This window comes from Arvicola amphibius, chromosome 7 (assembly GCF_903992535.2).
Source record: "Arvicola amphibius chromosome 7, mArvAmp1.2, whole genome shotgun sequence".
NCBI classification, from domain to species: Eukaryota; Metazoa; Chordata; class Mammalia; order Rodentia; family Cricetidae; genus Arvicola; species Arvicola amphibius.
In genome coordinates, this window is record NC_052053.1 from 76,976,300 (window position 1) to 76,991,432 (window position 15,133).

At 47.1% G+C, this 15,133-nt stretch overlaps 1 pseudogene; it reads left to right on the top strand.

Moving 5' to 3' along the window:
- The first annotated feature begins 6,309 nt into the window (after nt 1-6,309).
- Nucleotides 6,310-14,778, top strand: LOC119819011 (annotated as a pseudogene).
- The last annotated feature ends 355 nt before the right edge of the window (nt 14,779-15,133 follow it).

Here is a 15,133-nt window from a genome sequence, read left to right on the forward strand (position 1 = left end):
TGGAGCTGGTTTGTTGGACCAGTTCCTTTCCACCAGTATACCTGTTAGTATTTAGGTATCTTTACTGGCCTGACCTTGGGGTACACAGCCTCAGCCACTAAGAGCACCTCCTGTGTGATAGCCATGTTTCCTTTTAAAAAGGCCCTGCCACTTTGTGTGTGTGTGTGTGTGTGTGTGTTTTCTTCTCTCTGTGCATGCTTCTCTGCCCCTCTTTTCTCTTCTACTGCTCCTGTCTCCAGAGGCTGGTCTTCCCCTCCCCTCCCCCTTTTTTCATTCCCAATCACTTTCCCCCAATAAATCCCCCACACATCTGAGCTCTGTCACATGGTGTCTTTCTTTCTCACACTGCTTTTTAAAATTACAACATTTTAAAGTCATTGGCGCATGTGTCCAGAGCCTTACAGCAGCCACACAGCACATGATGTAGTGACATATGGCCATAGGCTGGCTAGGCCCTTGCCTGAGTGCTGACAGGTGCCTCTTGCTGGGTGACATGAGGCAGGCTGGTATAATGTCTGAACGTTAACATTCCCACATTTTGCTTACTATAAAAAGGTAGGGAAATGAAAGGAAATAGCACGTGGAACAGGGATGGGGGCACTAACTTCTCAAGACTACATCTAGCTGACTTGGGGCATGGGAATCTTAGGGGAACCTGAGAAAGTTGGGGAGCTGGCCACGTCCTGGAGTAGCTGGCTGTGTCTCTGCTCTCCCGGCTCTGGGGAACCATCCAGTGTCTCTTGGACCTGGCCAGATGCTGTTTGAGGTGGATTCAAATCAACTTCCTGGAACATCCAGGCACATTTGAGAGACTCTGTGCCTCCAGCCCCGTGGCTAGTGGTTGGTGGTCCTGGAACGACACTACACCTATCTGGTTTGATTAGAGAAAGGAAACTGATGAAGTGCAGTGTGCTTAGTAGAAACAGGAGACCGTGAAGCAGCCTAGGGGAGGGAGGGGTCTACTGAAGTAGGTAAGGTTGTTCCCCACCCCAACAATAGGGAGACAGTGTAGTGCAAAGCGGCGGGGCTGTGTCCCGCCACCCGCCGCCGGCTAGCTTTACCCAAAATAATTACACGGAAACTGTATTCTTTTAAAACACTGCCTGGCCCATTATCTGTAGCCTCTTATTGGCTGATTGTCACATCTTGCTTTAACCCATATTTAGTTATCTGGGTAGCACCTCGAGGTGTGGCTTACCAGGAGAGATCTTAACCTGCGTCCATCTCGGAGAGGAGCAGCATGGAGACTCCTATGGCGAATGCCTGAAGCGTCTCCCCCACTCTACTTCCTTGTTCCCACAATTCTGTTCTGTCTACTCCACCTACCTAATTTTCTCTTAAAGGGCCAAGGCAGTTTTCTTTATTAATAAACCAATGAAAGAAACATAGACAGATAACTCTCCTCCATCATTTCCCCTTTTTCTGTTTAAACAAAAAAGAAAGGCTTTAACATACATAGTAAAATTACATGTAACAAAACAGTTATCAAGCAAGAATTACAGTTACAATATTTAAATCTATTTTATCTTTTATCATAACTAAGGAAAGCTATAACTATCTATTTATTCTTCAACTCCATCAAAGACTCCAGAAGGATATAATGCTACCTAAGTAAACAAGAAATAAGTAACTTATAAAACTCTAGAAATGACAGAGACAACTCGCTGCCTGGACAGTCACCCAAAGTTCCTCTGTACCGTTGGGGCATCCATCTTCGGGCTTCAGGCCCACAGTATCCAGCAGACATTTCCATGAAGCAGAAAAATTCCAAAGACAGTTCAGTCACTTTCTGCTGTGTCCTGCAGAACGTCTCGCAGACTCTTTCACGAATCAGGAACCCCGAAAGACCATCTCACCTTTAGGCAAGTTCAGCAGTCCTCTCTCTGCGGGTTCTTTGTGTCCAGTTTATGCAACAGTCCAGCCAAGAGCAGTTTCTTGCCCAAATGGCTAACAAACTCCATAAGTAGCCTCTTCGATGCCCATCTTCCTCTTGAAGTAGATTGGTGCTGCCAGGAGCAGACGTGTCTCATTGTCATGAAAAACCCTAAGTTATTAAAACATTAATTGCCATATTCTGCAGTCTTTGAAAGATATGAAGAATGTCTATCTAACTGAAATATATCTCTACATATCTAGAAAATCTAATAACATGACTACAAGCTTAACTATTATTTATGATTATCCATTAACAACCTATATTTCCTAATTATACATTACAGTTTTTAAAATGAACTACAATCACAATAGCTTAATCAAGATCAGAAATACATATACATATAACAAAATTGACCTTAAAATCTATACCAATGCAAATTCATATCTATATCATCTCCCCCTTTAAATGTAAAAGAACATTTATAAGCAATATTTGGGAAAATGGGCGCAGTTTTTTCTCTCCAAACTGCTTCCTGCTGAATGGGGGCGCTGTTATTTAGGTCTTTCATGGTATAACCTGTGTGCTAGGTTCCTCTCAGTTGGCAGTTGAGTGAAGTAATTTTTTGAAGATGTTCACAGCAACCTTTCAGGAGGGCGTGGTCTATCATACCATATTGGGATAGAAGCAATCCACAGAGTCTCGTCCTCTGTGAAAACAAAAGAAGAAACTCTTTTCCAAAGCATCATGTTCTTAGATCCAAATCCTGAAGTCATACCGTTAAGATGTCCATTCTGGTCTAGCCTGGCAGCCCATATAATGAAATGTCTCTCTGTACTTAGCTCCTTTACAGTCAAAAAAATCAAAGAAAACACAACAAAATACATAATCCAGACTCTCTGTGAATTTTCCATTTTTACGTGGCTTATTTTTACTCTATCACTTTACTTCTTTTAATCTATAACTATCTGTACTCTGTCTCTTTAAAGACTTTAACCTTTTTTTTTTTAAGGCATTAACTTTATTCTCTATATTTTCTTTTTCTCTCTTTTAAGCCTACGTGAGCCATTTAAAGGCCTTCTATGTCTGAATCTTTTCTATTGTGAATCTGTAATTTTTTACTATCCAGGAGCATTTCTTAAAAGGTTAAGCACTTCTTAAAAACTTAAGTTGCGCCACTTATAGGTAATACGGTACTGCCTGTTTACAGCCAAGTCTAAACCTTAACTGCGCTGTTATCATGGTAATTACGATAGTTCCTGCCTGAGGTCAGCACAATTCAGCATGGTGGAGCAGAGCCAAAGCCGCTCCTGCCTCAGTCATTTGGTGCCCCTGAGCCGCACACAGTTCCAAGCACACAGCAGTCCACATTAGAGCTGCACTCAGCAGTTTAATTTTGATACTGAGCGTGCAGCACAGAAACTCTTTTAATCCAAGTTACAGCCAAATCTGACGCGCAGTCTGAAAACATCTCTCTCTCTATGGCGGCAGAAATCCGCCATGCTCTCCCGCTCGCCTAAGCCTGATTCCGCCATCTGCTCAGGTGCAGGAAGGGAGCAGTGAGCCATTGGCATGGTCTCAGAGAACTTTCTTTCCGATCCCAAGCGGGCAAGGTTTTTAAGTGGATTTAGTCACCACGTTGGAGCGCCAATCTGTAGTGTGAAGCGGCAGGGCTGTGTCCCACCACCCGCCGGCCGCCGGCTAGCTTTACACCCGAAATAATTACACGGAAACTGTATTCTTTTAAAACACTGCCTGGCCCATTATCTGTAGCCTCTTATTGGCTGATTGTCACATCTTGCTTTAACCCATATTTAGTTATCTGGGTAGCACCTCGAGGTGTGGCTTACCAGGAGAGATCTTAACCTGCGTCCATCTCGGAGAGGAGCAGCATGGAGACTCCTATGGCGAATGCCTGAAGCGTCTCCCCCACTCTACTTCCTTGTTCCCACAATTCTGTTCTGTCTACTCCACCTACCTAATTTTCTCTTAAAGGGCCAAGGCAGTTTTCTTTATTAATAAACCAATGAAAGAAACATAGACAGATAACTCTCCTCCATCAGAGACAGGAAGTGAGAGAGCCTTAGAGAAGAGCCCTGAGGAATGCCAGCAAGTGGAGTTGAAGAGTGCAGTTCGGTCTGGGACGAGCCCATGACTGAGCAAGTGAGTAAGAGAGAGGAAGGGGAAGAAAGACAGCCTTGAAAAGACAACAGTAAAGAGCTTCCACGTGAGGAAGTGAGAGAGCCTTAGAGAGGAGCCTGGAAGTATCCCACAAGCAGGAGGATTCCAATGGCATAGGAACAAAGGCACAGGGTGGGATGCAGTCAGTGATGGAGGGACAGAGGCTCTATCTGAGGATGTCCCCACAGAGAAAGAGACTTCTCAGAAAGTTGAGCTGAATCACAGAGGACAGGCATCCCTCTTCAGAGGATGGGTTGATTAGGAGTGCATAGGAGAGCTGCCTGATGAACAGAAGGATTTTTGATCAACAGGGTCCAGTAGTAGAAAAAAAGGAGAGATGTCAGACTGCAGTGATGTAATCAGAGAGACACACACAGAGGAGGCAGCTCCAAAATGACACTTCAACAAGTAATGGTGGACAGACAGGTGGGCGGAGCTGAGAATGTGGATGGAATGATAGGGTTTCTATTGCTGTGGTGAAACATCAGGACCAGTGACAAAGTTGGGGAGAAACGGGTTCCTTTGGCATCCTGTGCCACAGCAATGCGCATCATTGACGGAAGTCAGGACAGGAACTCGAAGAGTTAACAGCCCTGGAGACTGAAACGGGTGCAGAGGTCATGCAGTGGTGCTCTTCACTGGCTTGTCCACATGACCCGCTCAGCCTGCTCACTTTTAGAACCCAGAACAACCAGTCCGGGGATGGCACCACCGACAATGGGCTGGGACTCCCACATCAATCACTACTGAAGTAAATGCTCTCCATGCTGGGCTACTGCCCCCAACACTTAGGGATATTTTCTCAGTTGAGATTCCCTCCTCTAAGATGACGATGGCTTGTGTCAAGTTGTCATCAATTTAGACAACACAGTAGGGTAGAGAAATAGCTGGAGAGGCAGAGTCTAAAATTTGGAGTAGAATAAGGTAGGGAGTGAAGAGCCAGCAGAAGCAAGGGATCCACATCCAGGAAGGCCAGAAACAAGAACCTCGCTTCAGTTAGGGTGGAAGGATTCCTTCCAAAAGTGCCTAATGTTTTCTCCCCTGTTTCAGCAACAAATGGAAGCCAAGAAGCAGTGAAATCCTCAAACTAGACAACTCTGTGGGCAGAAAGAAAGATTTATTGTGAACCATACTGTCAAGTCTTCACTTTCTCAGGGGGCAGAGAAAAGGAGCAAATCAGAAAGAAAGGCAGATGTTTAAGGACAGCAGGGACGGTATCTCTGAGAGATTCACCCTGACTGGATTAAAGGGAAACTGGATGCTCTTGCTGAGGTAGCAGATGGTTGTGCCAAGGTTAGGGTGGCTTCTGGAAACAGAAAAGCACCATGGGTCATTTGCCTTTCTGGCACTGAGACCTGCCTTTAGGCCTCTGTTTGTACAGGCAAAATCCTTCTTGTTAGGACCAGCACCTTCATTTGGGGGACTTTGTCTTTGCACCTAACCCTGCTTGCTGAGTCTCTATTCACACTGTTGACACATAACACACACTTGTCATCATCAAGAGACTAAGAAATACTTCATGCTGGAGCCATTCTGAATGCGAATGATCCGAGAGCAGAGACTTAGGCTCCCCAAATTCCGTGTTCCAGTGTGAGAGCAGACTCATAAAACTGTTATAGCATAACTACACAAAGAAATTCACAAGTCAAAGCAAGTTTGAGATGCAGTCGTGGGAACCTCAGAGAGGCAGGCACATCAAGATGGAGAGCTTCTCTGCAGGCTAAAGATACTCTCTGCTGGCAGTCTTAGCTTTTGGATTGAAGCTTATTGTCTATAAACTAATAGAATCTATTGTCACGGGGTTTAGTGCCTACACACAGGGAGGCAAACAGGGCTGTTGCAGAGAGGCAGCACTTAGCCTCTGGTCCTGCAATGTTCCCATCTCTCTCCAGTACTGAAATTCAGATCAGCCTGCCAGGCTCTACAGACAAAGAATCCTTTCAGGGGTTTCCCTTCAGTGCCAGACAAAGCAGCTTCCCTTCATAAGTCTGATGCCAAAGAGGGCAGAGTGAGTCTCTATTGAGAATATTTCCATTGCTGCCAGAGAGGACAGTTACACAGACGCAGATTGGATTTGTCTTTTTGCCTCTGACTGCTCCCCAGGGGCAAACTGAACTTTGAACCATTGCAGAAAAAGAAGCTGTGACCCTGAAATCCAGCTGCAGCTGCCTTATTGATTGGAACACGGTGACAGGTGTTTCTGCTATCTAGAATCTCTAAATTCATGTTAAGAGAAATCATCCTGCCTGCCAACTTCCAGTCTGATCACAGAGCGCACCTTGTATGTGTCAGCATTTCCTAAGAGGTGATAGGTGCCCTGGTGGGGATAAGTAGACCTGAGTGTGCATGGGAGACCAGCACCCCAGGAGGGAAGCAACCCCCAACACTGGACTCCACTGTCACAGATACTGGCAGCTCTGCAGGTAATGCCCATGATTCCTTCTCCTTGGGGACAGTGGAAGGTGCTTTTCCAGGACTGCAATACTGGCAGTGACCTGAAGTCTTGGTTTGAAGGAGGGTGAGGAGTTTTCCTGGGTCACTGGGTTGGAGTCAGGGGACATTTCTGGGTGCATATAAATCTTATTATCGGTCTAAGTCTTTCTGTCTATGGAAGATGCTGGTGCCATGGGCTCTTCTCCTGGAGACTGAATGGAGCCTGCTCCTTCTCACCCTCCACAGAGGGGAAGTATTGAGACCTGGAGTAGCCTGGGTGCTGCTGTCATAGCTGTGATGAGACAGGATCGATGCAGAGTACCCCTGTGGGAGGTGGCAGTCCTGCCATGCTTGTAGCTGACAGCAGATGCCTTGGTATCAGGAACCTCACTTCCCCAGCAGAACTCATGGTCAAGAAGAGGAGCTCCGCCCTTTTATAGCCATGAAAAGAAGACAAGAGCTTAGCCACACAGCGTCTCCTGCACAAACAGACTAGCTGGTTTGTTGTGAAATAATTTTGAGGTGAAATACAATTGAATGATTTTTCAAAGAAGTGGAAGCCTCAATCTGACAGGAAACACATGGTAGAGGCTGGTGAAGAACCAGACCCTTCTGCAGTCATGTGACAGCTCTGGGAACTTCTGGCTCAGCTCCAACCACCTCCCTCCCCTGCTGTCTCCATTCTCCTCTTAGGTTCTTCTAGTCTTCTCTCCCCTCCACCTGCCCCTTGGCTCCCTCATCTGACCCCTCCCTCCTGCACCTCTTCTCCTGCCCCCTCTTCACTCCACTTTCTCACTTCCAATTCATTTCCCCATCTTGTCTTCTCTCCCCGCTATCCATCTTCGCCATCATCCCTTTCCTCTAGAATCTCTAGTTCTCTTCTGAACTCACCTATAGAGGAGACAGAGGCAAAAGTTGGGCACCAATGTTTACCATGATCACAAACTTTCAAATGTGGTCTTTTAGGATGCTTGCCGCTCCTACTCCACAGGTGTGTGAAGGAGATTGCCCTCTGAGCATTCCCCCCAAATGCTCCCAATTACCATAATAAGCCTGAGACTTTCACTAATGTGTCCTGGGCCACTCACCAGGCTGCGCTGAGATGACATCCATTTGCTTGATAACACACAGCCATCCTGACAGCCAAAATGAAATATGGTTCAAGAGGCAGATAATAAGAAGTCATTCCTTTTTCTTGTTCCTAGGAGGTCTTTCAAGCTCAGACCAAACCACCATGTGGAATCCTGAAGGGCTGAACGTGCAAAATCCTATTGGCCCTTCTAAATCTCAAGAGAGCTATGACTCTGGTATTGCATTGACTGTCTACAGGGTTTCCACCCAATTAGATCATCCATGCCCAGAAACATGAACCAGATACAGCCCAGGGTGGTGAGACATCATAGGCAGGCAATCTGGAAGGTTGGTTTGGGTGGCCCATTTGCTACTGATCTAATTAGAGGATCTCTCACTGGGTCCTGAATCGATGTTGGTGATTCCAAGTAGGACATAATTGCAAATTAAGAGTATTTCATGTTTCTGATGAGTCCATATACCAAGGAAGAAAAAGAAAGAAGAAAGTAAGATTATACAAGTGTTTTGCTAATCCCCAGGTTCTTCTTTTCTTTCCTTTGTAACTCTGGCATGCCCCTTTGTTTCTATGGATCCTAACACTCTATTAGGAAATTGACTACTATGGCATTAATTTATCCTGTGGTAACAGGGTGCATGGGATATGGTGCTACCATTTGAGTCGCCAGAGCATCTCCTACAGATAGCCCCAAAGGCAGAAAGGGGAAACAGAGCAGGGACATCATGCAGGCCAGGCAGGAGGACTAGGAGATGATCAGGACACTACCTGGCCCTCCCAGACTCAAAAGCTCTTCCTTTTCAGCCAGGAAAACAGAGAGGATGGCCATCCTTCTAGCTCTTGTACTTTTGATTGCTAGGTTCTGCCCTGCTGTTCTCTGCCAACCAGATAGCACTTTAGAAAATAACGCCGAACTTTAGGAAACCAAAACAACACAAGTAAAGTGGACAGTCTAACACTGGCCTTCATCAACACCGACTTTGCCTTCAGCCCCTACAAGGAGCTGGTTTTGAGGTATCCAGATATAAACATCATTTTCTCCCCACTCAGCATCTCAGCTGCCTTGGCCGTCCTGTCCCAGAGAGCAAGCAACAACAAGGTTGGGTCCTGGTTTATGGTGGTTGGAGAGGGTGTTGGCTTTGCACCCTGTGTTCATACACCGAGCACTGGAAAGGAGAGGCTCATGACCTTGCAGACATGGGTGCCTTACCTCTGATTACTAACAGGCCTTACTTCTCCTTTGACATCTTTTGGCTATAGATGTGATTCCCGACACATACTCCACATATGAGGTCTCAGTCTAAGAGAGATGAATTTGACTTTGACTTAAACTTACTATCTGAATATATAGACCACGTTTCCAGTCCTATCTGACTGTGCAGAAGTCCTGTCTTCTCTCTGCAGACAAAGTATCTTGGTCAGTGTTTTATTGCTGTGAAGAGATACCATAACCACAGCTACTCTTATAAAGGAAAACATTTAATCGGGTGGTGGGCTTACTTACAGGTCAGAGGTTCAGTCCATTATCATCATGATGGGGCATGTCAGTGTGCAGGCAGACATGGCTCTGGAGTGGTACCTGAGAGGCCCACATCTTGTAAGCAACAGAAAGTGGTCAGAGACTCTAGGTGGTATCTTGAGCATTTATGAGACTTCAAAGCCTCCTTCCACAATGACATGCTTCCTCCAACAAGACCAAACTTACTCTAACAAAGTCACAGCTCCTAATAATTCCACTCCATGTGAGCTTATGAGGGCCAATTGCATTCAATCTACACAGAAGGAGTCCCTCACTCAGCCCACTCTGCCATGTCTAATACTCTCCTACACGGTCCATCTTCTAGAGAATCTCATCCCTAAGAGGATCCAGGTCCTTCCTGACCTAAGGAGCCTGGCTACACCAATCTTAAAGGGAAAGTAGCATGGTTCACAATTACTGTGGGGAGTTTCTTTGCTGTGCCTCTCCCCTGAGCCCTTTCTGTAAGGCTGGACCTGGTCATGGAAAAGCAAGGACTGAGGAGAAGCCATCAGTGAGAGGGAGGTGTCAGCCAGGCAGTGGTCTGTGTTTAGTGTCTGACCGCTTCGTGATATTTTAGTCTGTTAAATTAGGAATCCAGGCACTCTGTGCGGTCACAGTGCTGAAGACACACTCATGGGACAGGGGGACAAGAAAGTTTGGAGTCTATGCTGGAACTGCTGCGGGTAACGGTTAGTAGGGAGACATCCAAGGAGTGGGGCAACAGCCCACACAATGATGCCTGGTAAAAAGCTCCATGAGACTAGACCTGGGATGGATTTGGGACTCTGAACTTTGGATAGTCCAGGGCAGGTGGAGTGCTACCTCTGGGTCTATCGACAGAAAACCAATTAACCATGAACAGAGGAGGACAGGTGGACAGAGGATAAACTCCAGGATGGCTCTAGAGCAGTTGTGCTCTGAAAAGATGGGAAAGAGAAGGATTACCTGAAGAGGGCTGTCCCTCTGCTGGACACAGGACGCAAGCTCCAAGGCTGCTTGGCTTTGAGGTGAGGATGTATGTTTATGTGCTGGATCCTGATCCCAATTGATTGTCAAAGTACCAAGGCCCCCTCTCCACCCAGGGTGTATTGCAGATAGTCACATGTACTTGGGATGTAGTGGAAGTCTGAGTAGGATATTTGTGATTAATGGAGATGAACATAGCCCACGTGGGAGAAGAGGACTCATTACCCCTGTCTTCGTCAACCAATTATGAGATCCTGGTAATCCAACTCAGGGAAATTGCAAATCGCATGAGCTTGAGTCCAAACCCACTCATGGCTCTGGGCATTGACTTTTATTAACGTGGACAAATAATCATAAAAACCCAGAGACTGATTTTGGGGTTCAAGCTGAAGATCAGAAAAGAAAAGCAGCTAACTGCTAGAGAGTTTTTATCTCCATGACATTTTCAGACTCAAAGAGAGCGAGTTCCTATCTCATTGCGTTTTATATTCCTTTCTAATGGTGGTATTAAAGGCAAGCACCACCACCACCCAGACTCTATTGCTAACTGGTGTGGCTGCTTGGATTAAAGGTGTGCACCACCGCTGCCTGACCTATGGCTATCTTTGTACTCTGATCTTCATGTAAGCTTTATTTATTAACACACAAGCATTGACAGATCACAGAGTGAGAGAATAGAGTCTCTCTTCTCCTGTTTCCCTAAAACCTGTCCCACCAGGGACTGCCTTCTAGACATGGCTCCTCCTGAGGAGAAGGGGTCCCCAACTCTCCCCAGGCCCCAGTCTCAGCACCTGCACTCTAAGTCTTTGTACCCCAACCTCAGATCCCTGTTTCTCAGCTTTGTACACACCCCAACCTCAGACCCCTGTTTCTCAGCTTTGTACACACCCCAGCCTCAGACCCCTGTTTCTCAGCTTTGTACACACCCCAGCCTCAGATCCCTGTTTCTCAGCTTTGTACACACCCCAGCCTCAGATCCCTGTTTCTCAGCTTTGTACACACCCCAGCCTCAGATCCCTGTTTCTCAGCTTTGTACACACCCCAGCCTCAGATCCCTGTTTCTCAGCTTTGTACACACCCCAGCCTCAGATCCCTGTTTCTCAGCTTTGTACACACCCCAACCTCAGATCCCTGTTTCTCAGCTTTGTACACACCCCAACCTCAGATCCCTGTTTCTCAGCTTTGTACACACCCCAACCTCAGATCCCTGTTTCTCAGCTTTGTACACACCCCAACCTCAGATCCCTGTTTCTCAGCTTTGGTTTGAGTTCCCTTTCCAAGCCTGCGATCACTTCTCATTCACAGTTCTGCATCTGCCAATGTTTTTCCTAGCCTAAATTATGTAACCAGAATGGAACTAGGTGTTGTGACAGATGGATTGTAGAAGACTTTCAAGATTGAGGAATGGGGCAAAAAACGGGTTGGAGGTTGCTGGTTTACAAGCTGATGACCTGCTCCACATTTAGGGAAATGGAGGATGCCCTTCCCTTTCATCCTCAGCGAACACGTGAGTCTAACTTCTATTTGGACAACAAGAGGACAGTGAAGGTGCCCATGATGCACAATCTGTTTCGAACCACACCCTACTTCCGGGATGAGGAGCTGTCCTGCACTGTGGTGGAGCTGAAGTACACAGGCAATGCCAGTGCCCTGTTCATCCTCCCTGACAAGGACAGGATACAGCAGGTTGAAACCAGCCTGCAGCCGGAGACCCTGAGGAAGTGGAAGGACTCTCTGAGGCCCAGGTGTGTGTCCTCTGGAACCAGAGCTGGCCTGGGTCCCTATCCTACTGTCAGCCTGAGGCCAGAGTCCCTGTACCTCAAAACCTCACTAGCAACCAGTGTAATGAGTGGAGAGTCGGCAGGGACCGCCAGACTGGGGGTGGATTTACCTTTGCTGTCTCTGTAGTGTGGGGACTGTGTTTTCAGTCATTTAGTTTTTCTCAAGATGACGTCAGCTAGAACAGGAGCTGAGGATTCCTCTGTGTCTACCAGGCTATAATTACAGGGAATCCTGCAAGGGTGTTGGAGGGCAGGAGTGAGGTTGACATGAAATCAGCTCTGAGAATCAGCTCTGCCCTGTGAAGCCATCTTGTCCCCTCTTCACCCATTCACTCACCAGTGTGCAATGATGACTTGAAGACCTACTCTGTGCCTTGTTCTGTTTAAACCCAGAGAGTATATCAGAGACTAAAGCACAAAATTTCCTACCCTTGTGGGCTCATCGTGCAACTGAGGAAGAGACACTAGGAAGACAGAAATGCAACTAATCATTATTTGATTTGTTAAAAGGTGATGGGGAGTGAGAATAGGAAGGTCTAAGGCTAAAAAAAAAAACAGGGGTCAGACGTGGTGTGCAACTTTAAATAGGCGAAAGGGGAAGGACTGCATTTGTGGATCTGTGAGCAAAGCATTTTTGGAAAGGATCCAGCTGGTACCAGGCCTCGTTGCCTCTCCAGCACTGATGGATAATTAATGCCACAGGAAAAGCAAATGATGTGATGGCGGCACTAATGGAAAGAGTACTTCTCCCCAGGGAGTGGCGGTGTGCAGAGCTGCCCTGCTGCAGTGTGCTTTGAAAGGTTTTGAAAGTTTGAAACATACAGTTCCGTGACTATACATTTGTCTCTCCATTCTCAGGAAAATTGATGAGCTCTCCATGCCCAGGTTCTCCATTTCCACTGCCTACAGCCTGGAGAGATTCCTTCCACAGCTGGGCATCAGGGAACTCTTCTCCACACAGGTTGACCTGTCTGGGATCACAGGGGCCAAGGACCTGAGCGTCTCTCAGGTAAGCCAAGACACACTGGGTTGTTTTCATTGGTGAAAGTGGATGGTTAAGGCCAGGTGTGTGTGTGTGTGTGTGTGTGTGTGTGTGTGTGTGTGTGTGTGTGTGTGTGTGTGTGTGTGTGGAGGGGAGATGGCAATTGTGTGAGAAAGCCTGCATTTCTAAGATTCCCTCATCCTGGGAGAGCCAGGTTACAGCCTAGATACATATACTCCTGCTGGATACCATGCAGCCAATTCTCCTCTATCCTGTGAACATAACCTCAGCCAGGAGCCTTGGTGGGAAGGAGGCTGTGCTTGGCCTTCGGTCATCAATCCCACCAACCAGCTTTGTGGTGTGAATGCCTCCCACTATCCACTGCAGGGCAAAGCCTTCCAGTCTGAGCTTCTTCGCTCACAGCCACGCCAGCACTTCTGGACTAGCACACAGAACTGGAGCAGTAAAGGAAATAACAACTCATGAATGCAGTTGATATGAAAAACTTAAGAATAGGAGAGAAGATGCCTTAGGACCTCACGTTACATTACCAGATGCACATCATGGCAATGCCTAGTGTTCTGTGTTCTGTGCAGTGCCCACTCAGAGCCCCAGGCTCTAATCTGTACCTGCAGATCATGGCAGTCTAGGAAAGAGAGGTTGTGCCCTGGTGCATTGCTGTTGTATGTCCCAAGGCGACTGAAGCTGGCAGGATGCTGAAGCCTGCGCTGGCTGCTAGCACACTGGCTGCTCCCTGTGGTTTTCCTGAGAAGCTGCCTGTGGAGCAAGGACTGACATTGTCTATACCCATCCTCCACTGTGTAGTGGGTTTGAGAGCAGCAGAGATTCTCAGAGACTGAGCAGACCCAGCACGTGCCTCATCTCACACCCTGAGCTGAGATTGGTTGACACCAGGGGTAGAAGTCATAATAGGAACAAGTTCATGATCAGCTGAGGTCAGCAGTCGATGCTTGTTCAAGCAATCACTTCTGTTGTGCTCCGTGGTCTCCAGTGAGTGATGTCTTTCTCCTACAGGTGGTCCACAAGGCTGTGCTGGACGTGGCTGAGACAGGCACAGAAGCAGCAGCTGCCACGGGAATGATGATGATGGGATCGGCTCTAATTAGGAATCCTTTGAGCATGAATTTCAACAGGCCATTTCTCGTGATTATCTCTGACACAAATACTCAGACTTCACTCTTTATGGCCAAAGTCACAAATCACAAGGGAAGCTAGAACTTCCCAAGTGGTGAGGCTTCCTCCTGGGAACCAGGGATTAAGTCTGTATGTGGGTCTCTGTGTGCATTTTGGCCTCCATGCTCTGAGTGGAGAGGGCCAGTGACTAACTGTATAACTCACATATGCACAGGGTCGTGTGGACAGACAGTGTAACACTCCCCCTCCTCTTTGTAGTACAAGCTCATGTTTCTGAGACTGAACTTTGACTCTGTGGCCCCTCTCTCCTGTGTGTGCCTCCACCCAAAGCCTGGGCCCTGGCAGGAAGGCTCAGGCCCTATCTGCACTATGGTTATAACTGCCTTTAGCTTCCACAAGCTTCGTGGGATTATTTAAACTTTTAGCCCCATTTTGTGGACCTCAGGCCCAGGACTGAGAAGGTAACCTGCTGCCCTCTCTGTGTTTCCAGCATCTGAGACCAGTGTGGACCCAGTTCCTGCCTTAAACTTTTCCTCACCCAGGCTCTGCCTCCTAGTGTTCTTTCAGGGGCTCCTGGGCCTGCCCATATCCGGCCCTGTGGAGGAGACCTGTTACTGTTTCTGCATGGAGTCGATTGTTCAGCTCAGCTCCTTTCTCCTACTCTACCTACTTGGGGCATAGAAGACTTTTCCTAGGTTCCCCACTGGCCAACATTACACAAAAGATGAACACCTCCTTTTCCTTACCCAAAATACAGGGCTTTCACAAAATGCAATAAATGCATAACTGCACAGAAATTGACCAGGCTGTGTTCACTCAGCTCTGATTGGCAGAGGTGTGGCTCTAGTGACAACAGAGTCTAGAAATTGTCACTTACAGTCTGTGAATTCTGTGATGGATCACTAACCTACATGTTACTATCAGTTTCTTTCATGGAGGAGGAAACTGAAGAACAGAGAAGCTTAGTCATTTTCCCATGACGTCACAGCTAGACATTGTGACTGGCGGGATGTTATTCCAAATCCTCACGCCTGAGGAAGAGCCTTTCCCAAACCAGGGTTCTGTGTCTGAGGCGTCATCTTGGTGGTGGGCAGGTGGAACATAAAACAAGCTCTGGATGCTTCACAGAGAGCACACAAATGAGTCTAACGATCAT